The sequence below is a fragment of the Lepisosteus platostomus genome, chromosome 28 (assembly GCF_059453375.1).
Source record: "Lepisosteus platostomus isolate fLepPlt1 chromosome 28, fLepPlt1.hap1, whole genome shotgun sequence".
NCBI lineage: Eukaryota > Metazoa > Chordata > Actinopteri > Semionotiformes > Lepisosteidae > Lepisosteus > Lepisosteus platostomus.
In genome coordinates, this window is record NC_142638.1 from 8225094 (window position 1) to 8252423 (window position 27330).

At 39.9% G+C, this 27330-nt stretch overlaps 1 long non-coding RNA gene across 1 annotated transcript; it reads left to right on the top strand.

Annotated features, from left to right (window-relative positions):
- Positions 1-24514: 24514 nt before the first annotated feature.
- On the top strand, positions 24515-27021 carry LOC148638774 (uncharacterized). The gene is made up of 2 exons (XR_015930971.1): positions 24515-25148; positions 26600-27021. It is a non-coding gene; the product is annotated as an uncharacterized LOC148638774 (long non-coding RNA).
- The last annotated feature ends 309 nt before the right edge of the window (positions 27022-27330 follow it).

The following is a 27330-nucleotide window of genomic DNA, read 5'->3' on the forward strand; positions in this document are numbered from 1 at the left end:
ATCCCCATTACCTGTAAAGCGCTTTGAGTGGAGTGTCCAGAAAAGCACTATATAAGTGTAAGCAATTATTATTATTTCTTACACCCAAGAGCCAGCAGCATAGTATGGGGTACTGTGTCTTTCTGCTCACAGCTGCTTGCTTCAGACATTTCAGGATTCTTTACTAAGCACTCAGAGCCTGTGTCTGCTTACAAGACTCAGAACCAATGTGATTTTTAGACACAGACCTGTTCCGTGACTTAACTTGATGTTGCTATTGGTACAGTCTTTTCCTGTTTGTCATCCAAAATTTGATGCATCTAAGCTATTTATTTTTATGTTAAGAAATATCATTTTGGGAGGATATTTATACAAATGTTTTATGTTACTATCTGAAGATCAAGATTTTTTTTATTTGAAAGGTGCAGAGAAAGTAATTGTTATAATTAAATCTTATTAATCAAAACACTTTGCTTCCCAGACGATAAGGATGCAGCTCCTCCTCTGCCTTGCGTCATATACTGTACGTCTTTGCCCGACAATACTCACCACACAGGGAAGTATTTAAACAACTAATTTAATTATTTAGAACAAGAAATCACAATGTGATTAAGAACACTATAAATGGAATTATGCATGGTATTTAAACGATTGTATATTACCTGCATGACCTTTACAGGGATTGTGATTATTCTTAGATGATACCTTAAGATCAAAAGGCTTAAATTTGTGTCTTGGAATAGGTTTGAGCTACTTCTGCATTATTAATAGCATTGAATGGCATATTAAAATCCTATCATGCAGCTGTCCACATGTTAAAGTGAACTGCAGAGTTCCAGCACTACTGTGACATATACCTGAAGAATTATATGAAAATATTTTCTTCAATATAGCTTAAAATCATATAAGGTGTCATTTGTGAACATGCATTTCCTGAAATTTATAGATCTAATGTTTCAGAACTTAAGAGCTCAGCTTTGCTATTGCCGAGTTTGATTGCATGATCTTAGACATTTATTAGGGTTAGAGGGACAGATTTTGAATTTGTGAAAAAAATTATGGGCAGGATGAAAGAGAACCGGCCTTGATAGCATTTGAAACACATGTTCACTAACTGCAGCAGTGACAAATATAGCTGCAGTTCATAAGCACTTGCTTTCAGAGGAGATACTGCAGCCCACCCATGTTGACTCTTATAAAAGTTAACCATATCAACAACAGACACAAAGAGTACTTACTCTTTTTACAAAATATAATTATCCTGAGGCTCTGTTAGTCTTTGGAATCCCCAAACGTTTTTTAAAATAGTTTTGAGTTCTATTATACTTATTTCTAAAATACTTTTTTGTAGGGACAGAATGCACAGCATTTCCTTATGACCCGTTATAATAATATAAACATGCGTTTATAAGTAATTTTGATGACTGACAATTATATGACATTTTAATATGTAATGCTGTTTGTACTGTGTAATAAACTTTGTTTTAAGGGAAAAACCGGAAGTATACTTTTTTTACCTAGTCCTAATTCTACTTGACATACTGATCCCATCCATGCTCTGTTTAATCGTTTGTCAGGGGTATCTCTAGTTCGTGTAGCTTCAGCCACTGTGACATTTTTATTATTGTAGACGACCTGAATCTTAATCTTGGCCCGGAGCTTTCAACTTTCAACCAATAATTATGCTTTTTAGAAGATTTGCATCTTCCAGATAAAATTCTTTGAAGTCTCCCAGCCACTCTATATGGTCTTTGTGGTTTCGACCTGAGCTTTTGAGGGTCAACTCTTCGGGCAGCTCTTAAACTTAATCTACTCGCTTTTTATATAAAAACAATAATACTGTTTATTTATCGATCTTTCTCAAGGGGCTAAACTATCTTTCTCCAGAGTCCCAGAAATGTTAAAAACAGCGTTTTTGTTGCAAACAGCAAACCCCTGTCATAAACTCTATTCTAAAGCGAGCGCGATCTGACAGCTTACATTTTGAAATAAAAAAAAATCCGAATGCGGACGTTTTGAAAGATTTTAAGTGTCAGTCTAAAGCTGAAGAGCAGAAAGGGTAACAGATTTTTTTAAAGTGTGGTAAAAATATCAGGACAAGACTTATTAAATTATAGGATGTCTCAGCAAATTTAGTGAGACAAGGTTTTAAATGAAAATAGCAGTCTTTTATAATATATATATATATTCGGGGACAAGGGAGGCTGAAGCCGAAGCCTGAAGAATATTCCCTAAAGGTTTTTAAATAACAGAAGTCTGAAAGTATTATGATGCTTTTTTATACTTGTCACATTGCCTTGACCTGCAACTATAACCCGAATTTGAGATGCGCATTCTGTGCTCTTCTGCTATAAATAAGCTCTTTTTGAAGTCTAAATTAATTTGCTTTGTTTGATACCGCAAAGGGTATTCGTTAATATGACGCACCACCGCGAAACATTTTAAAATATATATATATATTTCTGTTACTTCTTTGTATTAGTTGTCAGGTGGATGCTGCACACTTGTGGTGGTGGAGGGGATCCCCATTACCTGTAAAGCGCTTTGAGTGGAGTGTCCAGAAAAGCGCTATATAAGTGTAAGCAATTATTATTATTACTACTTCTGAATTTACCCTTGCACGTGGCGGCGATTTTCTGCGATGATTCAGTGACTAGTTTATTACTTACCCGGAAACTTCCTGAAGAGGGGGGATCGGCCAAGTACAAGTTAAAAAAAAAAATCAATCGCTTCTTTGCTTTAATACCGCCATTTTTATTGGATTATTTCAGTATTTATTGTAGAACTCATGTAAGAAGACTCTCTGTGAGAGGGCCCCGAGCTAACGCTAAAGGATTTTAATTACTTTAAAAATATCAGGACGCTCAATTACTGTGAAAGTGCAAATTCCCTCATTGTGCTTTGATCTTCCTCAGGTAGACTATGAAGCCAATTGAAAACGGCTGCAATCGTGAATGATGTCATAGGTGGCCCCAGGCATTTGTATAATAAAGTTGCATAACAGTCAAACTGAATTGGCCGAATGATTAATTATTATTCTTTCCTTGACGGTGCGAGTTTATTAACGAAATTTAAGATGTTAGACGGCAGCTGTTGGGAAAACAGGCAGGTGTTTTAAATGATTGGCGGTGGCTTTTAAGTGATGATCTCTTGCGCTCGTTAATGTATGTTGTTAACGCAGTGCATTTTGTTATGCTGCTGATTATTCATTGTTAATGTCTGACGCAGCCAAAACTGCATTATCTCAAGCATTTGTCAAGATCACCTAACTATGGGTCTATTCCCAGTGTTCCTGAAACCTGTGCATTATAAATAGTAGTATGCAATGAAGTGCAGATCAAAGGAAGGAAATGACAATGCTTTCACAGAGCTTTCATAGAGTTTTTTCATCAATAAATATCTATGTTCAGGCTTGAATCATTATTTCGGTAAAAACAACAGAGCACAAAGGGGTCATTTAAAACATTCCAGCTCATCTGAAAAAACACCTCCACTTTTCCCCAAGAAGGACCATGATATTTTTTTATGAGTTCCAACAAGCATATACACTAAGTGCACTTAAAACTAATTGCAAACTAAATTAAAACAGCCTCATCAAAGAGCAATGCTTTCATGAGTTGTCCTCCAGGCTGGGCCTCGTTGAAAATTCAGAGGAACTTTGATGTAAGAGGGAAAAAGGTCTCAGCCCATTTCTCTGAAACAGCCGAAAACACGCTTAACATGTGACAGGAAACAGAAGGGCTTTGATGACCGGCACTGTTTTCCTTATCTCTGCTTGGTTCATTTATTGCGTGTGCAACATCCAGGTCTGAAACCTCAGACCGCCCATCCATCCGAAACTTACCAACCCAGCACTTGATGCAGGCTCTGTGTTTGCCAAGGCCATGCTGTCTTGTGCAGTACGTGATAGACACTGGCTTGGCGAATTGCTCCAGGCATGTCAGTCAAGCTTTTGGCTTAATCCAGGCATAGATGTGTGTTTTGTACTTAGTGCTCAAGTTTCCACTTCTGATGATCAAGAAAAATGATGTGGCCCTTCAGTATTCACAACAGTTGTTGAGAATCAGGAAAACCCAATAAATGTAAGCTACAACTGCTAAAATGCCAGTGTATTCAATGCCAAATGCAACAGATTGAGACATTTAACCATTTACTATCAATATTTTGCTTTTTGGGGGATTTAGACAAGATTCCCATTTAGGGCAATGCAGTACATAGAGCCATATATGCAAGAAAAAAAAAGTGCAGAGAACATTAAAATATCACTTTTCCTACATTTCACTTCTTTCCTAAAACACAGCCATGCCATCAAACATCCTCTATGTTTTCTAATAATATTAACCCTAACCCTAGCTAAGGGTTTGGGTAGTTAGGGTTAGGGTTCAGAGTAGAGCTGGGCGCTAATTCGATAACAATAATTATTGCGATATAATTTTCCTCGATATCATTTTAACAAAAGTTCGATAAATGTTCGATATATATGTTTATGCTTTGCGCATGATATGTGCACAAAATGCTGCGCGAGAGCGCATGCGTGTTGCAGACCGGGCAGCTAACAGATTGTTTAATGTTTCTGCTGTCTGGCAAGTGTTTGTTGTGTTCTTAAAATAAAGAGTTGTTTAATTTACCAGTTAACTGTCTGGTTTCTTCAACTTTCACTCAGGAGAAAAAAATCTGCCTTTAAACTTGAAAGAAATAATGCTTTGACATTTATCGTGATAATTATCGATATCGACTGATATGAACATTTTTATCGTGATAATGTTTTGGCCATATCGCCCAGCCCTAGTTCAGATTTTCTTCAATGCAACCTAACACTCATTTAAGCAGAAAATATAACTCAGGGCATCAAAATATTAGTCTGAAAAGACTTAGCAGCTTTGCCACACCAAGCAAAATGTATCAACTGTGGTACAATTTCATTTTTGACAAGAATTCTGCTATTGGAAATTTTGTGTGGAATGATACTGTAGCATCACGTCTGGATGATTTGGCTGGGTATAAGTTAAATGGCTCTCAAGTTGAAATTGTAAACAGGTTCTCTAGGAGCTTGCTAGGTATAAAATTACAATTATCACTGCTCCATTCCTTCTTGTAACTTTCCCAGTTATAACTATGTAAAGCTGTCTCCCCATTTTGCGTGTCTTCTCTGGGTGCTCTGGTTTCCTCTCACATACCAAGGTAGATACAACACGTTCTGTAGCTGACCTGCTGTTTCTGAAATGCTCCTGTTTTTTTCAGTGGGCTTTTCCATCCCATGCACTTGTGGGTGCACTTGAGTCCCATGAATCTGAAACAGGTTCTGGATTGCCAGGATTCATACTGTGAATGAGAGCTCTCTGATAAAGTTTGGATCAACGCATTTGTTTTGTGACATTTAAACATGACAGCATTCGCTATGGATTAAAAGAAGTACAACTATACGTCCTATATGTGAAAGTTTTAGGTAACAGTGGAAGTGCAACAGTAAGTTTGGTTGAATTCATTTGTTTTTAAATTATGCCTCTCCTGGGTCTGTTCTCCCCAGCTAGTGACAGTCATGATGTTTGGGTGAAACAACACTGTATAGCTCAGAGGCAGGGTGAAAATACAGTACGTGTCTACAGTTGCCCCACTTCATGTCTTAACCCAGCATTCTGGTGTAACAGATGGATTTTCTCCAAAGAGATCCGGCATGGAATTTCTCTGATCATTATCCATGGGCTAAGAAAAGAAGGGATGAGTCAGATTCTTCTCTGAATTGTCTGAAATTCGCATACTGTAGGAACCACAAGCTCCATGTCTGTAAAGCCATCTGACACTGGAAAGATGAACTATCTATTCGTTCATGGACTGAATACCAGTATTGTTTTTTCATGTCCAATAAATACAGAACAAGATTATAAACACATTTTTTTTCTAAGAATTCTTTGGTACTTTTCATGGGTGATGCAACTGAAGTCTTTAATTGTTTAAAAATAATCAAAGCCAGACTTCATCTAGGACATTGCTTCCTGTGAATAAGCTTTAAAATAGAAACGACCCTTGTTGACCGAGAGAGTCATGTTACAGTTTGGGGAAAGAAAATCAGAACTGGTCACACCAGAGGCCCTGCACACAAACAACATTTTCACTACTACTATAATTCCAAAACAGAATTAAGCAGATGAAAAATAAAAGCAATACAGCAAGTGTGCTGCTTGTGTTCATTTTAAAGCTTCTCAAATTTTGCATTCAAAGAAAGTGTTCAATTCCTGAGCAACTGGATGTGATAGGTTTGAACATTAATCGCCAGCAGGATTTCAAAACCCTCCGAGCAAATTCAACTAAGGAGAACCATGTGAGTTGTTTTTGGGCCTGGATGTTTTAGATTGCTAATGGGGATGATGACAGGCATTTAAGATTCATGATGTGGTTTCCCAATGTACTTTCTGTTTATATGTGTGTGGGGCCATACTTACCATAAACCTGTCCAATATTTCAGACTTCTGTCAGTCAAACTCCCAATATGAATAGACAGCCCAGTATTTTCTAAAAAAATTAGGAGTTCTAGGTCACAGCTTGCTTGCTATTTTAAAGACTTCTTAACAATAACAAACAGTGACATAGTATAGCTGTATATGAATTCATACAATCTTAAAGCTCTGATGAAGTTCTTGAATACATTTTATTTCAATATAAGATACGGTGAGCAAATACATAAAGGTGTTATGTTATATAAAAACACCATTAGGATAGTTACTGTACATATTGTAAAACAGAACAACAGCATAAGCCTGTAATTACATGCTATGATGTCCACAAATGTACTATATTTACAGGGGGAAAAGTTAGATTTATTTGATGTAATTGTCATTTGTGTTATTTGTATATTTCATAGATATATTTCATAGAAATGTGTTTTTTTACTGAAACTCACTGAAATGCATGAACATTACTGAAACCAAACTGTCTCTTTCTATTTACTGTTCCTTTTCTTCCTTTCTTCCTCAGTGATCTGTCACAGATTTAAGCATCTATGTGTACAGATATCTGTATCTACAGTGTTTGAAGAGCAATTTCAGTATTTAATGTGTGTGACATGACATGTATTATTAAGAATTTGAATTTTGTGTGTTACTGTGCCTAAAACACTATTGCCACTGTTGTAATGAGCTGTTGAACGTGTCAGAAGTATAGAAATTTGTCATAGGTGATTAACCTTTTCAGACGGGTCAAAAACAAACATCTGTTAAAATCAATAAAACCAGCCATCAGAGAAAGCATTGAGTGTCCATTGGTAAACATGATTCTGAAACATTCATTCATTACACTTGAGGGTTTCATACTTTTAGATAGAAAAAAATGATTTATTGTTTGTTGACTTTATAGCATTTGTTTTAGATGTCAAATAGTGGTGGATATTTAACCACTTCAGCTATACATTTTATGATTTTGGTGATGCTTGATTGTCTTTGGTTTTTGCCTCGAAATAGCAAACAAAAAGTTAGCTTTGGGAGAAAAAATACATTTTTTTGTTCTTTCCCCCCCATTTCCAACGCTACGCACGTACCACACCTAACACATATACTGGGAAAAGCATGGATTGACTATAGCCAATGGAAAATAAATCTCCATGCTGCTTGTGCCACATCTATGGGACCTAAGGAAAATCTTAATTGTCTGATCTACGCATCAGACTTCAGTCTGATATCTACTTTGAACTAACCAAATTTAATTGATCAAATCTCACAGCTGGAAGGAAAAACAATGCAATGTGTGAAATAAGGAAACTTTGAGTAAACAACAAGATTAGGAAAATGCCTGGTTTAATTAATGCTAAAAGAAAGACAAAGCACAATAATCAACACGTGTTCTAATGAGACCGTTTGTGTTGTGAAGGCTCAAAATTGGGCATTACATTCCCTAATTATTATACAGTCTCCATGTGATAAGGGAGTACCAGAGAATCTGATTTTTATTTTAGAGCTGTAACTCTGAAGAAAAAAACAACAGATAATGGAGTTACACAGCTTTTATTTGAAAAGATAAAAAAGTTCCAGATGGATAGCTGGCCACCTACAAGACCGCATACAGATGGGAAACTTAACTTTAGCAATAAGTATGTGACCTTTAAACTCCAACAACTATAACAAGCAATTTGAAAAACACTTCTCTGCAAACTAGTACTTGCAACAGAAGCAAGTTCAAAATTCAAAAGAAAAACTCTACTTGCACTAAAATAACAAAAAAAAGTTTATCTTCAGTGCAGTTACAGGAATCACATCACTATCAATAACTGCTTATCCAATTCAGCACCTATCCCAGGAAACACTGGGCAGGATACACTCTGGATGGGATACCAGTCTATCGCAGGGCTGTTATCGCAGGGATATTTGGGAACTAAAATTAAAATGTAACTCTAAAGGACACTGTGTCCTTATAAGATTAATTTATCTTTTCTAGCTTAAATAAAGTGAGCCAGAATTGGTGAAAAATTATTTTACTTGCTACATATAATCAGAAATTACTACACAGAAAATGTTAAAATAATACCATTGAGAAAATATTTCCTTTCCCTTTTCATCAGCAGTCAATGCCCTCTGACTGTAGTCTTCCACATTCTCCCTTGTCTTCTTTCCTGAGGCACAGGTAAGTTGGTAAACTCCAGCTCATATGATCCAAGTCTGCCAATCAAAACCTGCCGCAGTACTGTGCTGTACCAGATATGTGGTTTTCATCCAGATATGGATGAAAAATAATTAAGTATGCATATGTATTGACTGCACAAGCTAATTACATAAGAAACATTCAGTAACTTAATCAAAAAGAAAAAAGTATAAATACTGTGCTGAAGCATAAAGCAACTAATGTTGGCTACCCCTGCTGTAGAGAATCATAGAGAAAATACATTAAATTAAGAACTCGGACAATAATTGTGATAGGTAAGAAGGATATTTAAAAATGAACATATTTAAAAAATGAACAAATGCTTTTATAATTACTTTAAGTTAGTTATGTATAAATGTTAACTCAAAATACATTGCTTTTCAGTGATGCAACATGCAGTGCATACAGTATACTAAATTCAAACCTACAGCTACAGTAAGACACTATTCATCAGTGCAGACTCTGTAGGTAAAACCAAAACTGGAACTAATGGAAAAGCACATGAAAAGCTGGTAATGGCCCATGTGACATATCAAAGCAGTAAAACTGAGCCAGACTCCGCTTTTATATTAAATATTTTATCCCAGGTAATTTGATTTTCTGCACTTGCCCAGGTAACAATATACATAAAAAGAATTGGGCGCTCAGAAGCAAGGCAGATGGCCTTGTGCTTGTCATTGAAATTACTGGCTTCTGTCCTGCCTGGATTGTTTCCAGTGAAGTGATTGACCAGTTTTGCCTTAGCGAGGCTCTGAAACCATTTTTAATGAGTTCACTGAAAGAGCTTGGGGGCAAAGAGCTTTGGTATAATGTATTATCACACAAAACTGATATGGAAACACGCCATTAAAGGGAAAGCCCCTCAATTCAAACACGTTTACTAACACGTTTGTAAGCCTGCCACTCTGCTATATTGGTCATTTAGTACTGAGACAGTTCCTGTCACTTTCTCTACAATCATCGGTAGGCACTCACAGATCCTATTACAGGATTGTGCTCCATCCAGCAGTCATTTTGATATGACAAGCAGTCCATCATATCACAATTATAACAATTATTATTCTTCTTTGGGCCTGCCTCTGATCTTTGGAGGTGTTAGAACACAAATTCTGAAACATCACCGCACTCCTTCAAAACTGGCACACAGTTTATTTTCCTATAGTTTGCCCTTCCTGTGGGAACTCCCTCAGGTGAGCTGCTGACACTGCCTGATAAATTGGATCAGTGCTGTACAGAGAATCTAAAAAATAGCGCTCTCCCCTAGAAAAATACAACTTGCAGCTGAAACCCATGTCCTCATGAGACTGAACGAGAGTTTAGCCTGGATATATCTGTCCTTAAATACTGGCTGTGCTGAATTTAAAGTGTCATTAAAGGTAGTTATTCAAAGCATAGATATAGCCCGATAGAAATGTTAACTACACTACCCACAATCCTTCCTGCATCAGCCATGCCCAGCTCATTTTTGGGTATTCCTCCAAATGATGTTTTTAAAACAGAAGTTCAAGAAGTCAAATCTCGTCACTTCCACTCTCTCTTACATATGAATATCCTGCTTGCTGACCACCTCATTTGTGTTACTTTCTAAACCCCTCCTTCCACCTTATCCTCACTCTTGTAGCAGCTCCTGGGCTCATTCCCGGTGAACAGCCCAGGAATATTAATTATTGAATCTATCATTGTGGGTTTCACATGTTCCACTACCTTAACATCCCTTAGTTTTGCAATGGATTTAAAAAAGTACATTTGAAACCAAGAACTGGAAGCGCTTTTTAACCAGAGGATTGAGGGAGTGTGGAACAGGCTACCCTGCTGTTACAGCTTTGGGTGACTGAGAAGTGTCTCTGTGACATTGGGGAAAAGTAAACACCTCTAATTTTAAAGAAGCGGGGATGTTTGCTGAGGTATGGGGGTGTCCCTTGAGCAGAACCAATAGTAGCGTTTATCTTAGTATGCCTAGGCAGGTTGTGGGTTAATGATTGGCAAGGAGCAGGGCAGAAAGACAGAATATAAAAACACATTAAGAGAGAAAGGAGGAGAGAAAGGAGAGAGGCAGGAAGGAAGAAGCAAGGAGAGCAGAGAGAAGAGAGAGGAGTCCGGAGGGGTTGGGACTTGAAGCTTGCGCCAAGCGAGAGCTCCTTCTTCATGATCATCCAAATCAAACCTGACTGGAGCTAAGTATTTGAATCTTGTTAGAGAGAGCATGCTATTCTGTGTTTTTAGGGAACGTGGGTTTCCTGGTACCTCAGTTAGAAACGTCTTTCCTGATTAGGGTGCATTTCATGGATAGGGATATAGGCTCCCATTTATTTTGTGGCATCCAGGATGCAGAGAGAGAGAGAGAGAGATTTAACTGCTGGTTACTTTTTATTTAGTTAGAAGGCAGCTCATCTCTTGTGTGGCCTCTGTAGACATATCAAGGGTTTAGTGCTGAGTAGCAGTCTGGGGTTTTCTTACTTAACGTCTTGTTACTTTATATACAGTATTTACAGACAGGTTTTGTTGTGTGCTGTCATTGTTTTAAAATATCTGTAACTTGGTGTGTTATATGTTTTGTGTCTTGTGTAGTTTATTGTAAGAAATATTTGTTTTAGCCAAGTGTGCCTGGATTATTACTCTTCTCAACAAAGCTGTGCCAGAGGATAAAGAATTCACGCCTCTAGTTATACCAGCTGCTCGGGTAAATGATTAGAAATCACTTACAAGTCGGGGGTTATGAATTATTATTTTACTTATTGACTAAACTGCTCAGTCAATTCCTGATTTTCACCAGTTTCTTAATCCCCCATATGTAACACCAGCCATGTTGTGGAAGCTGATCCCTTGGCTTCTTTTAAAACGCATCTGGATGAGATGCTTGAATCCATTAACTAGAATCTACCTTAGTTAGTGGGGCCAGCAGGGGGCGCTCACCCTGTGGTCCATGTGGGTCCTAATGCCCCAGTATAGTGATGGGGACACTATACTGTAAACAGGCGCCGTCCTTCGGATGAGACTTAAAACCGAGGTCCTGACTCTCTGTGGTCATTAAAAATCCCAGGGCGCTTCTCGAAAAGAGTAGGGGTGTAACCCCGGTGTCCTGGCCAAATTTCCAATTGGCCCTTACCAATCATGGCCTCCTAATAATCCCCCTCTATGAATTGGCTTCATTACTCTGCTCTCCTCCCCACTGATAGCTGATGTGTGGGGAGCGTTCTGGCGCACTATGGCTGCCGTCGCATCATCCAGGTGGATGCTACACATTGGTAGTGGTGAAGGGGAGTCCCCATTACCTGTAAAGCGCTTTGAGTGGAGTGTCCAGAAAAGCGCTATATAAGTGTAAGCAATTATTATTATTATTATTAAGGACTAGATGATCAAATGACCTCCTCTCATTGGTAACCCTTCTTATGTGGTTTATAGAACTGCTGTGGCGTCCTTATTCATCAGTGTTGCCAGAGCTCAGGCAGAGAGAATCCAATGGCTCAATCAATGGTACGTTGAAGGACTCATGACTCTCTACTTCCATGAACTGTAGCTCCCCCCCTCCAATTTCGTAACACGTATTCAACCAGGCCATCACATCAGCTTTGTAAGAATAAATCTGAAAATCCACATCACCAACAATTTATAATGTCCATTTCAATATTCAAATGCAATATTTATTTATTTTTTTCCGGCCAGTACCACTCCTGAAGAACTGAGAATGCAGACGCCTTGCCCTTTTCTTTTCCGAAGCAGGGAAGAAGACACTTGGGTTCCACCACAAATCAAAGGAGACTGGATCTCAAAGCACTGTGTTTTTCAAGCCGGGTAGAGCATCTGCCCAAGTCTGCACTGCCCTGCACGAAAATCCATACGTTAGCAAAACCTAATTCATTCGGGTATTAGTCAAACCGATCCATGACAAGCATATGGGAATGCAGAGCTGGAAATTAAGGAGATGCTAGAGTCTCTTCCCCCCCCCCTCCATTGTACTGTGTATTTTCTAAGGTATCTTTCATAATACTAATCAGTATTCTTGAGGTGACCTGCTAATATGCTTCTGTCTGGTGGCTGTCAGAGAACGAGGAAGAGGGATCGCAAGACTAGGGGCATCTCTTGTGCCGACGAAGGGCTTTGCCGATGCACGGCGGCACATCTTGCGGATAACAAGACCTCAGCTGTCAGAAACGCCAAACAAGGCTGGATAGTTAAAACTGCCGGCACACCAGAGGGAGTTTGATGAATGAGGGTTGAGAGACATTCTCTAGTGGCATTAAAATTCACATGCTGTAATATATTGCAGGAGGACAACTTCATAAGATCTAAGCGCTGTTTACCTGGGTTGAATTTAGGGAATGAAATTGTGTTTTTGCAGGCAGTTGATTTCAGTGAAAAAAAACACCCATTTAATAATATGCATGCAATCCCACTCTGTAACACTCTGGTATTTTCTTGGCAGTAACAAGAATATCTTTGTACCTTTTTTCTCCTTGCAGAGAGAGCTCTTGGATCAGAGTGTTATTTCTTGTCATTACGCACAGAGAGCAGTTGCAGAGGCGCTAATGAGATTAGGTTCAGGTCCTCTGTAAAGTGCACAGGATTGGAAAAAAAAGAGGACTTTATTAATATTGTTATGCATCACAAAATAAGATGTTCTGCAAGGGCACTGAAATTATTCTCATTTTGGAACACACATTGATGGGCTATGCATTTTCATAAGATTTTAATCTAAAGTGAAAGTTTGAGTACTTTGGTAAGACTGAAAATGCAAACAAAGCCTGAATTTGACCCTCAAGCCAGAAATAGAGAGAGAGATCAAGTTATTTTAAAGGCTTTTCCTTGTGTCAGAAGGAATACAACCTTACAAAAGGGACAAAAGACTTTCAGAAGCTGTCATTGTCTTGCAATGAATCAAAATTGGAAATCAGTTTTCTTCCAGCCCTTGAACTTAAGTAAGCAGATACACACAGATACGATCACAGAGCTCTTGGACATGCGTGCTCCTTCCACTGCTCAGAATAGATGTACTTTCAACACATTGGTTTGTAGGGCAGCACTAATGATTTAATTAAGCCAATTAAGTGGCTATGATGTCAAATTCGCAGTGTTTTCTAGGTCTTAATCAGGTGCTGATTAAAAAGTGCCTCTGAAACCAGTGATGGCCGTAGCAAAAAAAAACTTGTCTGGCAAAACAGAAGCTTTCTTTTTCGTTGTTTGATCTCTGCTAAACCTACTTCACTTATGTGGAAACTGAGGACATTTTTAAATTAAAAATCTAAGTTACTTTTACTGGCAGCAAGCTTAAGAAAACCCTTTCCTTCTGCTGTATGCATGTTGCACTGGTCAAAAGAACTAATTTTTCAATTTCTTTACTTAAAATGATTTGGAGCATTTTCCAATTTTTACTTCAGTTTTTGAATAGTTAGGGCTGATACTGGTTTACAAACAGAAAAGAAAGCAGCTTCAAACGTTAAGCAAAAGAAGCTGTAAAATCAGACTGCAATTTTTGGAAAAACATTAACTGAGGCATGATCATCACTCAAGTCATTAAAAAAGACCAAAAATACGAATGTAAAGAATGTGCTTAATACTTATTGGAGACTATTTTCTTAATTCTTCCCAAAGCAGACTGGACTGCAATTCCAATTAACACCTCTGCTCCATCTGTGCTGTCCCAGTCATCTGTCTCATCCTCTGCCAAACCTAACATATGAAAATACAGGATTCCTCCAATTAGATAGACAAGAAATGCAAAAGGTCTGCAAACTCCTCTCATCATACTATCCTTGGTTCACTTGTGATTTTTTTTCTGCTTTTGATTCTTTTCTTAGCTACATACACATTTCCCTTTTAGGAGTCTGAATAGGAGAGAACAAAGGAAAAGCAAATTGCACTAACTCTACCATTGCCTGGATTGCAGTCCCCCGATCTGAGGAAGCGTACCCATGTCCATAGGACCTGTGAGACATCCGACAACCCTGATGACTGACACAGGACAGCAGAATCCCAGCCCTTGATGTTGCAGAGGTTTTTCACGTTCTATTATGATTAATGCACCACAAACTCATTGACTGGAATCTTCAATTTTTGTTCAGTGTTTGTTTTCCTCTCCTCCGCCCCCACATGGACTTCAGTTGCTGTACAATACTGTCAACCGCAGTGTAAGTCAGTAAAGCATTCTGTGGCAAACTATTGCAGTGGACAAACAACAAAGATGTATTAATTGAGTGACTTACTCTTCCAGGTAAATGACTAGGGGAGCATTTTGTGATTCCACAATACTGTATGTTGTGGAAAGGAAACAGGTATCACAAAGCAAAGACTATGGTGTTTCCAGATGATGCACTCTGATTTGTTCCCTTGTTTTCAGCCATTTCAGTTCCAAAAATAATAACACAAGGGAATTATCCAGCCTGTGCTTCAGGTGTGAAACTACCTCACTAGCAATACTGCATGGAAGGAATGCAGTGCAGTGTTTGACCACAAAATACGACCTACCAATGCCAAGTGCTTTTTGACAGTTGGAACTATTTCTGAATTTCTACAAAAGTCTATTTTGAAGGCCTCTCCCTCATATTTATTGCCGTGGCTGACCTACAGATTTGGCCAATAAGCAGTAGGCTTTTGTCTGGCTGAGGTGTCTTAGGATCACATGGACTACAACACAGACAGAACCTTGCACTGGAAGAATGTCCTTTGGCTCAAGCATCGCCATGGCCATGGGTTTAATGTTCAATCTATTTCCTGGATTAAACAAGCATCATGGGCTGTGTGTCAGGATGCATGGCTCTTAATTTAAAGAACCTGAAAAAATGAGACACAGCTGCCCTGAATGAGTAATTAACACTCAGAGGGAGTGCAATTCCATGTGAGGGAAAGGAGAGGGTGTGAAAGGCCTTGTGTGGAATATGTCAGTGATCGGAGTTCATTAAGAGGTTTATAAGACCAGCTAGGAGGAAATAGCTTTTAGACTGCATTTAGTCTCCAGGATGTTAGGAGAGAGTGAATGAGAGCTGAACTCCAGGGAAGTGCTCTGTATTAATGGATAATTAGGAGTCTGGATAAGTTGAGTACTGAATATTTCTGTACCTTAACATCAACCGATGCAGACGGTTGCACAATGTGCAATAAGGGAAGACCTCAAACTGGCTACTGCTGCTGTGTCAGGGGCTGAAGTCTTGATTAAAGTGAGGTGTCCCTGGCCAGACAGCATCTGCTGGAAACGTTAGTGGTTACTAGTGAAGACTTGGAGAGACGGGTCACATTGCAGTGATTGGGGACGTGGAAATTAAAAACTGGGCTTTTTTGGAGCAGTTCCAGCTCCAAAAGAGGAGTTAGAGGAGTTTGTTTTAGCGAAGAGTGCCAATGGGTGTTGGGGAGTTAGAGGGATTATCTTCCAGTGCCTACTGATTAAGAGACCAATGAAGACAATAAGAAACTGGGTGTAACTTAGCGAATATGAAAATGCTAGTCTTGGTTGTGGTAGTGGAACTGCATTGAAAAAAGAAAGTGCCTGAGAAGCGAGGTGACTGTGTACTTTTTCCTGAGAGGGAACCAACATTTTAAATCAAGTATCTTGGAGCAGGTCTGAAAGACAAGGACAGGCAACTTAAAATGAGAAAAACCTACAGTAAATGACTCACTGGCAGTGTCTGTCATAGGGTGCTGAGTGTGCTGGCATCTCACTGTGTCTGATTTTTAAGCAGTTTTCATGTTAAATTCCAACAATATACGGGTTTTGTTCTGAGATTGCTTTAGTTTGCTCAAGTATTTTAAGTGCCATGAACAATTAAATGGAAGTGCCTTTGTGACATACAGTACTGTACAATATATCACTACACAAAGCAACACACAGTAATTTGTTCCAGGTGGTCAGCTTGGTGGTGAAAGTGTTCTTGGTTTAGGCATTTTTGCCCTTGAAAAAATCCAAAAGGCACTTAGTCAGCTGCAAACAAAATAAATGTGTTTTCTGTTTGCATTGAACTAAGCACTTGCGAAAAATATTCCTAAATGAAAAAAGCTTCATTTTGTCTCTTATAGAAATCACCAGCTGATGAACTTGTTGGGTTTGAAAGCTCTTGTCTACTGTACATGCATGTCGGAATGACATTTGCATTGTTTAAACCATTTAGCACTCTTCAATTAAACCACGTGTACGTAACTTATTAACTGATGAAGACACCCCTGTGTTCTGATGCTCCTGGCACATATTTGCTTGGGGTTAAGATCATTGCTGGGACTTTCAGGTAAACTCTGGGTTGTGGCCAAAGTAGTGACATCAGAAGTCAAAGGATGTATGTGAACAATTGAAATATTACACTTGTGATATACTCTATATAGTCTATATCCTGGAACCACTTCTGTAGCTTGTGACAAAAAGCACTTATCTCCCCATTCTTTCATGCACACTGATAACCTTACTCTCATCTCACAGTGGATAGAGACCATGCCACATGTTTCATATGGAGAAGGCATCTAGAGATACACTCTTGCTGAACCCATAAGGGAAATATACAGTATACAATTAGTAAAGAAATAACTGACAAGATTGACTAGGCCTCTGCATTGAAATTATATTGTTTAAGATGTGCTTCAGGGACACAGAAGGATGAACAACTTAGTTAGACAGCTGGCTGCTTTCCTTCCTTCACTGACTGGAAGAAGACACTTTCTTGGAAACGATCCTATGGTTAATTAGGTTGGATCAATTTAGTTTCAAATAACAGCTGGCACAACATGCACTTGATGATAGGTAGATGCGTCAGTAATGTAACCGGGAAAACCACATTACAAATATGGAACTATTAAAATTCTTCGCCTGCTTTAAATCTTTCGGTTTCTGGGTGCTGTATTGTTGCAATCAGACAGGAAGACTCTCGTTGCAAATGAGATTTTAATGTGTGATGGGGGAAAAGAAACAATTACCGAGTGAAAATAAAGGAGAGCAGAATTTGAATCTCTGTTCACTGTTTATAAAAAAACATACAGCTGAACTGCAGGATTTCTGAGACATGACAAATTTCATCATTTGGCCAAAGATTCTGGTGCCATAAGTCTGTATTTTATAGATGGAATACTGTAGTGCTGTGAGCACAAATTAACATAATGGGAAAAATTAAAGAAGTGCCTGTCACTAAATAGAATGGCTTCTCATCTCACAAATGAGACGAATTAAACACCATGTGCAATGGTGTTAAAAAGCCAGTGAGAAGCAGTTTCAGCATGGAGGCTAAATGCATGACACACAATGACACAATGGCTAGCATAGGAAGGAAGCCTGTCTTGTGTGTGTGGGGTGCATGTGCTCAAGCAGAAGGCTGATTTGAATTATTTCATTGATGTCTGGAGTCTTGAAAAAGACATAATGGTCATATTGTCTTTTAACACAGAACCTTGAGTGAAGAGGAGCTGTGCCAACAAACTCTGCTGGCCTTAAATAAATTTAGACCTATGGGAAGGGTATCAAGTGATAATGATTCAACCCATATGGCCCAAGACACAATACCAGGGTGCTGTAAGATATTCTATTACTTCTCTGGGATCCCCACTCTCCTCTTTCACAATAGATGAATTATATTAAAGATTAATTTAGGTTTTTTCATCCGTGTGGCTCACATCACCACTAATATGTAAATGACATTTGGAAAGTCGTCCCACATAGAAGCTAAATATAACCTGAGTGCCACGTGTCTTTCCCGGAGTGTTTTCCATTTTGAAAGGTATATCAAGAGACATTAAAAATGCAACAAATTAATATTAGAGCCAATGCCCTTTATTGAATTTGAAACACCTCCTGGTATAGATTGGAAACACACCGTACGTCATAGTCCGGTACAGCAGTTTCCCAAATAGGAGTCTCTGAACATGAGAAGAACTACGAGGCTAATAGGAGGATGTGCATCTGGCTTGTTTGTTTTCTTCAGCAGGGAATCAACGCCAGGACTTCACCCAGGCCTTTCTAGCAAGAACCCATCTGAGCTGCAGTCCAGGGCCCTAACCGCCACTCCATCTGCTGTTGTGACCCCCTTTGTAACCCACCTGGAGGTTTAAAGATAAGGACACCTCTCTCTCAGTTGACCGGTCAGTAAGCGAGAAACCAATTGGCCAGGACGCTTGCCTGTGATGACATTCTCCCTTCACACCTTGTTTATAAAAGCAGTTTGACCCCATAACCTTCTCTAGAAAAAGGACTGTTAGTCTTATTCCCCCGAACGGGAGCAGTCCACAGGAGCTGCTCACTTCAAGTCCTCTTACAACGAAAGCGCTTGGGTGAAATCAGTGTTACCTTGCTCATAACCCAGAGTTACGGCTCGTGGGAATTTTAATGGAGTTGGTAACAAAAGTTCGGGAGGGATGACAACCAAGTTCAATTAGACTCATTTGTCAATAATTAGCCATCAATCCTGACGTCATTCCTTGACCTAAAACACTATAGATACTGGATGGAATCCCCTCCTGTCCCTCTCGTACATTGGTGAGTCCCTTCTCCATCCCCCCTCCCCCTCTGCAGCAGCCCCTTAGTCACCCCCTCACTCTGCAGGGGGGTCCCAGCCTCTTTGTCCCCTGGCCAGGAGGTCAGCCCAAGCCACATTTTAACCAAATAGTCCCATAATCCTTTCAGTGCACTGAATCCTTGGGTGTTGTCCCTAGTGAAATGAGTTCCCGGATAGGGCAGCGAGACTGATTTGTTCATGCCTGCCTTTCCCTCCTGCCAGACCTTGACGTACAGTATCTTGGAATGTTTGTGTTATCAAAGCTACTGTATGCACACAGGTTTCCTCTCCAGCAGTACAGAGTGAAGGCAGACAATGGCTTTTCTGTGACATGCGTTGGACTGCTATCCTGTCCAGGGTGTACCCAGCCTTCTGCCCTACGCTTGCCAAGATATGCCCTGGTCCCCCTGAGACCCTGAATTGGAAGACGTGGTTGGAAAATGGATGGATGGATAAATGTTCTGATGCAGCAGGGAATGGACTGGAGACTGGAGAGCGATAGGATTGTGTTGATCACCATTCCTTACTGTCAGTGCTCCTGCTTATCTAGTTGAGGGGTGTGTGGTGAACCCAGAAGGTCGGGCTGGTTATAAATCATCAGTAACTGTGCGCCAGAGAGACAGGTTATAAATTGTATCTCCTCTTTATGTTGAGAAACATGTCATCCCCTGGGGGAGTGTTTGCTTTTGCAGTGACTGCTGTGCTGACCGGAAATAAACATTAATTGCTGTGGCAGTGAGTGATAGTGGCCCCCCCTCTCCTGAAGGTTGAGACATTGATCTCGGTATAAATGAGAGAGCGAGGAGTCTTGCAAAGTGACTTCCTCTCTTCTAGACCAGGGAGAGCAGAGTGCCCCGCAGCTCTGTCTGTGCAACATGAGACTCGATTTGAACGGTTAAAGATACCTTGAATTTTTAAACAGCATGATAAATGAGGACCTTAAACGATGTAATAATGTTAATTGACATTAAAAGATTTTTCAAGTTAGTGGCTGCATCAGCATGCGTAGGCTGCAAAGGAACAGGTAAAGGTTCATTCCGTGCTGAAAGGTAAAGGAAAGGGACACAACGTTTTGGGCGTGGAGCCTTCTTCAGGTGTGAGGGAGAGTAGGAAATAAATAAGGCACAAAAGACAGAGTGGGTAAGCAGGGGCTGGGAACAATGAGGAAATGGACACGAAGGAGGTGAGAATAAGAGTTGAAATGCAGGGAGAGCAGGAGGAGAGGTGTGATAAGCTGAAATCTACAAATGAGTAGAGATGATTTAGAAGATGAGTCTGTCGTTGAGAGAAGCGGAAAAGGTATGATCCGAGATTAAGGATCATTTTACTTTGGATGTCTTTCTGCAATAAGAGTCCCGAAACCCTTCTATGAAGACACAGAGAGATCAGAGAGATGAAGGTGAGAGTGGGGCTACCAGTTTGGAGAGATCTTTGATCCTCACAGTTGTGATCAGTTGTGTTACTCTGCCTGGTGCTTTTGAAAAAGGGACCTGATTAGCTGAGTAAAGAGATTCAGCTGTCAACAATTAGCTTGTTTTCTCAACCTATAAAAGAGTGGGACAAGCCCAAACTTTTGTCTTGTGATTTGGGAGAGACCTGAATCTTTTGGATTTTGTATTGGAGTCAGAGCTTGAAAGAAAGCTGAGGCTCCAGAAAAGGAGTTGGACTTTTTCTGGTTTTGAAAGTAAGTTGAAAGATTTAACCCTGTGCTGTACTTGGTAACTACTAGAGCAATGTTTGTGTGGCCTGTTTTCCTGTAGGAGATAATGTTATAAAATAGAAAGATCCCGGAGTGATGTGGCCTCATCAGATGCAAGTCATGTGAATTTGAAACTTCTTTGCCAGGATTTGCAAATGACACCACCATGTGCTTCTGCAGCAACCCCTTTCCACCTCTGAACTAGATTACGTAAATGAAGTAATGACCTGGATCACAAATAAAATGGAAAATTTCTTCCAGGCTCAATCTGTTGCTGATTGGGGGAAAATCACCTGCTCAACCTGCAGGCCTCAACAAGAATAGAAACTGGTCTTCCCAGTCCATCACGGTGAGCTGGTGCTGCATGCAAACCCACCAAAAAGATCTAAGTGAGCTTCAGTGTTCTTGAAAGTTCCTGTTTGTTTTTTAATGGTTTTACTGCCAATGGCATTACATAACTAATGGTGGGACCGGGAGGCCAATCCTTTGATATTTCTAAATGCAGCAGGGAACGTAAAAATTAACTCTTCAGTCTGCCAGCCAGTAACAAAACAACAAAAAAAAGTGAAGATGTTCAATAAGACAGCATCCTGTAACAGCTGTTCAAAAATATCCTTAGTCTTTAATGTTTGCCTTTTTGATAATGCACTTAGGAGGCTGTGTTGACTTTGCAAGAATCTTTGCATCTTAAGAGGGGATACTAGGGAGTGATTTACTGTTTGAAGAACCCAGATGGTTAATGAGGGTGGGGGGAGAGAGAATTTGAATCTGTCCTGTGTAAATTTGAAACAAGTTTTTTATCAATGAGTTATGGCCATGTTAATCGTAGGGCTATTTGGGGTGACACTTGTTTTCTCAGATTTTATTCAGTGTTTCAAGACCGCTGTGGAATAATTCTAGCAGTTTCCAAAATGAATCCATCGCATGTTTTGATCATTTCATTATTTTTGGCACAAACTTAGATTTTGTTTTATGTATGACTGTCCTGCTGGATATCCTACAAGTGTAACAACTGAAGTTAAATTGTTTTGAACGTTTTTGGACAAATTATGTTGACGGTACAGACTAGGACTTGAATCTGGATGTTCTAGTTCCTGCATTCCTGCTGCTGAGCAATTTTAATTGAGAACAGGAGTTTATAAAAACTCAGAGGGTAGATTACACAGCACTCCAATCTTCTGATTATGTGGCAATTAAACTGCCAATAAGCTTTATAGTTGTATAATGTTAAAAAAACCTTTTGATACATGTTTTGATTGACATGATTAATGGATTTTTAAAGCCTGCACTCTCTCCCACTCAGCATATGAACAGTGCTTGGGACTGCCCGTTGGAGAAAACACTTCTATCTCTTCCAGAGCCCATTGTAAATCATCCTCTTGGCACTGAGCACATTTGGTTCAGTGGGAGAATGTGTCTGTCAAAAAAACAACAACTATCTAACACGCTTACACAAGAGCTACTTTTGTGCTGGCCCATCACAGCAATTTTCCATTATGCAATAAATAGATCAGAAAAACAAACGATCAGCTTCAACTCGAAGTGTCGAAGGTTTCGTTAAAAAATTATTCTTCTTTTAGAAATAAGAAAGCCAAGTAATAAGGGCTCAGGTAGGGTCTTTTTATTTTGTGAGCCTCATAAATAGAATACACAGCCTAAAACCCACAAAGCAAACTCACAGTATTTTCGATTTTTCAGCTAACAAAACTCCCCTCTGTATACCAGGCTGACTATTTAGTAATGAGTAAAATAACAGCCCTCAATTAACCACAAAGAAGGAAATTTTAAACTTACCTGCAACAATCTCTTGCTGTACACTAAAATCTGGCCCCTTTTTCTCACCAGCCCCATGTTGCTGCTTGGTTTTCCCCCACATACATTTTCCTTAAAGGGTTTGGCCAGAAGCCAGATGACTTTGATGCCTTTTCATACACAAGGTATATTAGGCTGTGCTCCGTTCATGCTCTACAAAGTAACTGATCACATGAGTTCTCCCGACAGGAGTGTTCATTCCATTTCCTAGGCAAATTCTGAACATTGGAGGTGGATAAATATGTATATTTTGTCTGCTTTTGGAGATAATGGGCATTTCTGACTGTGCCAAGGTGAGTGGGACTGTCAGACCAAATTCGTGTGCCTCTAGCATAAAACTCAGAATATGCCATGACAGGATGTGAAATCCATTAAGACAACTTGTCAAATATAATCCCATGAGCAGAAAGGATAAGAAAACACTTGTGCTTTCTTAAATAACCCAGCCATGTCAGAATGAATACATAGCTATTGTCAACTTTAATTTCTCTTTTAAAAAAGTATGGGTATCAGGGGAAGGGTTTGTCCACTGCCAGCTTAAAACCCACAGAGCTTCGGTCTTTTTAAAGAGGAAACTTAACTTCATGTGCAGCCCAATCTGGCTCCTGCCCAATGTTCCCTCTAAAGGGTGCTCACGCACACACGTTGGGAAATCGGCACGCATAGGAAATTGAACTGCGCACAAAAAATTAAATTCCCCACCAAAAATGATCAAACCAACACCGGTCATCAATTGGGGGGGAAAATGTGAACTTGACCACAAGACTGTCACGGACACGGACTGAAATCCGTGTCAGGTCTTGTAGTAGACCCTATGCGATGCGGTAAGAGCTGGAGAAAACAGGAGGCGTGGTGAAAGGGAACGCACAGGGGTTTAATAGTGCACTAAATAATGGTGACAGTCCGTGAGACAGTAAACGGGGAAGACAAAATGGCATCCAAATCCAAACGGGTCAAAACACAGTCCATGAGCCTATCAACAAGGAATCCATCCTGGGACACGACAAAGTTAAAATCCCCGGGAGGGAGGAGCACACGGACAAACAAAACATGGAGGTCCAAGGGTGACGGGGCGAGATCCTCCAGACCCCGGGCTCAGGAAGCGGGAGGTGTCGGGGCCTGTGCCCTCAGGAGCCGGACGTAGGGTTTCCTGGTGCCCGGCGGACCTTGCGACATCTTACCCTAATGATGAGCCCCAAGGACTGGAGGAGCTGGTCTTTAAATCATAACACTAAGAGGGTACACCTGGAGAGCTTAATCACACAGACAATAATGGGAGCAGTGGAGCGCCCTCTAGGGAGGGATGTCGGGCATGACAAAGATTGGCTGAGAGAGGCTCAACTTGGCTGTGTGCATTATTACTGCTACTCGATCGTCGATCTCTCTGCTCTCGTAGTCTCGTACCTCCCTGCTCATGCTCGTTCGACACTCAGTTTCTATGACTGGGCCCGTTAAATCGACGTCCGGGTCGTTTGGATCTCTATGCTTCTATGAGAATGACGATATCGACAAAAATAATTTCAGGTTTGCATCATAACATGCACTCAATTTAGTGCACACAAGTTTGTCACTGGGGGAAAAAATCTGCACAGCTCAATTTGTGTGCCTTTAAAAATTGGAGGGAATTTTTTGCTCCTGTCCGGAGTTGTTCCTGCATCTGTATCTCCTGGACAGGAATTTGAGACCTGGACAGTTCTTAAATTGCATTATCCAGTCGAGTTCACTGAAGAGGTGCTTCAGTCAAGTGTTTTCTTGGTAAAATAATTAGTCATTTTTATTTCTAATCGGATATTTTTTTGTTAATGGAAAACTAACATCCTAAAGTGGCATGCACCCTACTTGGTAGTTACTGCCAGCTGTTAATGATCCTATTTTAAGATGAAAGGCTATTTAAGTCGCCCACTTTTGAAGAACTGTATGCATGGGAAAGTTCTAGAACAAAAGGGAGATATGAAGTGGTATTCGAGATGGATAATGCATTCATTGTGTACTAAAGGGAATTGAATGTGATTTGCTTCTTCTATGCCCTGTTTTACCCACGATGGGTAAAAGCAAACTCTTGATGGAACCTGTACTGCGTCCCGGTTGTACTGATTGGGACCTGATGAAGCAAAATGCAAGGATGAGGTTTGAAGCAAGGGAGCCAGGGATGGGCAGGGCAGGGACTGTGGTAGTGTCAAAGTCAGGCCTGAATTCTGCCTCGTTCTCCAATTCGGGGCACTGCATACGCAGGCACAAGCATATCCAAATATCAAATAGTGCAGAAATATGTGTACCTTTGTTGCATGGCATGCATTACAGCTCGGAGTCAGTTGCTGACATTCACATACTGTATTTATACAGCTGGATATTTAAATAGCAATGCAAACCCTTCTCACATCCTTACATTCCAGTGCTTTACCAATCGCAAGTTCCAGGACCTGTGGCTTGGTTGACTGTAGCAAAGCCAAAAGCAAGTACTACAATTCCAGAATTATGACTGACGGCTGGAAATTTACTTTGGCCGTAATACCAAAGTTCAAGATTGCACTGGCCTGTGGTCACAAGTGGCTAGAAGTACAGTATTTATCTTGGTAAGTGAAGGCGGCTTTCCTGAACTACATACAGATCTGTTTATTGCCAAGTACATGGATTTAAATCCACAGAGTTAATTGCACTGTGCCCTACACTATTGTTTAAGATGTACTGCATGATGGCCTGAAAACCATGGTATATTAATAAGATTGAGGCAGAGAGCACCTGTCTTATCCCCAGTCAATAAATAATAATGACGTTCTGTGGGGAGGAGAGGGTAGCATCTGCTTTCAGAGTTTTGCTCTTCTCCTTTTAATATTTAATTAGATTGTTATGATGTGTGGCTCGGGTAACGGATAGGGGAAAATTATTGGACTTTACTGAAAAGGATCTGCCTATACATTTCATGCTACAATGAGGTGGGCAGGAATAAAAGAGTATTAAATAGAAGGGAAATGGAAGCAACCCAAAACCCACTGCTCTCATCTAATACCTGTATATAAGCTGGGCAACAAATACCCTTTCGCATGCACAAGGCATTTTCTCCAGCAATCTGAAACTTTTTCCAAAACAAGTTTTATTGCAACTTGTCTAACAGTAATAAGGATTCCTTTCTGCCGTTATTGACATTCCGAATTGCCTGCACAGCATCTTGTTCTCGGCTTTATAAGATGACTAAAAATGTAACTGAAACCTCATGTTTTTGACTCCCACGCATCCCAGCAATTTGGCATGGAAATGAGAAAATACATGATGTCGGAACATGAAGTACAGAGTTAAATATCTACTGTACCTGTATATCTGAAATTCTTTACTTTAGCCCCAAATTAGTTTTTTGATTTGAAATACAAATTTAATTAGGACACAAATTATAAATTTTTACTTCATTGTCTCAATACTTATGCTTTTTATATCTAGAACTAATGCTTGCTGACAGGCTTGGGCTCCCTTGTAACTCTGTATTGGATAAAGCAGTTGGAAAATGGATGGATCTATTTCTACAGTATATACCTAGATCTACATTTTACCTGTGTGTTGAGAAAACCTCTTTTCTACCAAGTTCACTGGTTGTCGGTTTCTCCTTCACCTCCTGAAGGCGACAAAATGAGAAAGTTGATGTCCCATGTTGTCCGCATTTGCTTTTAGAAAAATTGGATGCATGAGGAAAACGTATTGTGCAGACGCTGCACATTTCTGGGGATTTCAGCTTTCAAAGGAATTTCACAGCATCAAAAGATGTGGGTGCTGCCAGTGCCCACATCTTAAAAAAAAAAAAACAACTAAAAATCCAGCATGTTGCTTTTTGGTTACAGACCTCCTTTCCGTCAAGAAGATGAATTTAGGTATGGGATGTTGACAGCACAATAGATCATAGGACTTGTTTACATTCATTTTTGCAGACATAAACATTGTTCATCCCAGCAGTCACAACCGGAAGTGAGATACCGAGTCTAAATCTGTGTGACATGTGGCTCACTCTCCTTCTTGCTGTCTGTCCTCGGTCTCTTAGGCGTCTCCAAGCCCCTAAAGCCTCAGAGAGCCCTGGCGGACAAGCAGATTTCTTGAGCGAGAAGGTCATGTGATCTGGTGGCCTTGAGATGCATTGCAAGCTCCAGGAGTTACTGTACGTCGCCCCAGCAGACTCATCCCGAACACACCCTCTTACTCCTCTGCCAAAAAACATAGTATTTATTTTTCACTTTTCCCCCCACCCCTTAGTTTACTTTGGGCAAACTGTAAACATCCTACAGTATATCACTTTTCAGCACTGATGCCTGATATATTGGAGCCACTGTGGTCTTATTAAATGCGATACCAACCTTGTTTACCATGGAGACGGAGCAGCATCACCTGCTAATTAATGCATTTTCTACCTATTGGCTCACAAAAGTCATGAAATTATCTCAACATTAAACAGTTGAAATTACTAAATTACTGAAAAGCTTTGTCTTTTGTTGCTCAGCCTTTCTTGTTTTGAGTGCCCCCTGTTTTTTGTTAACCAAAAAATACTACAGGCTTTAACTATCATCTGTTCTGTTCATATTGTATTTAAACTGCTCAAAGCCCAGTCTGTGTGCTTTGTTCTATTACTGTTGTCTCTGTCATCTCTCAACTTTAATTGTTACCGATCGTTTGTATCACTTAGAGCTGACTTTGCAAAGATTAACTGTTGTGCAAATTAAAAGAAAATTCTTTTTCAGTCGGATAGCTGCCCTCTACGGTTCAGGAATGGTTTGAAAT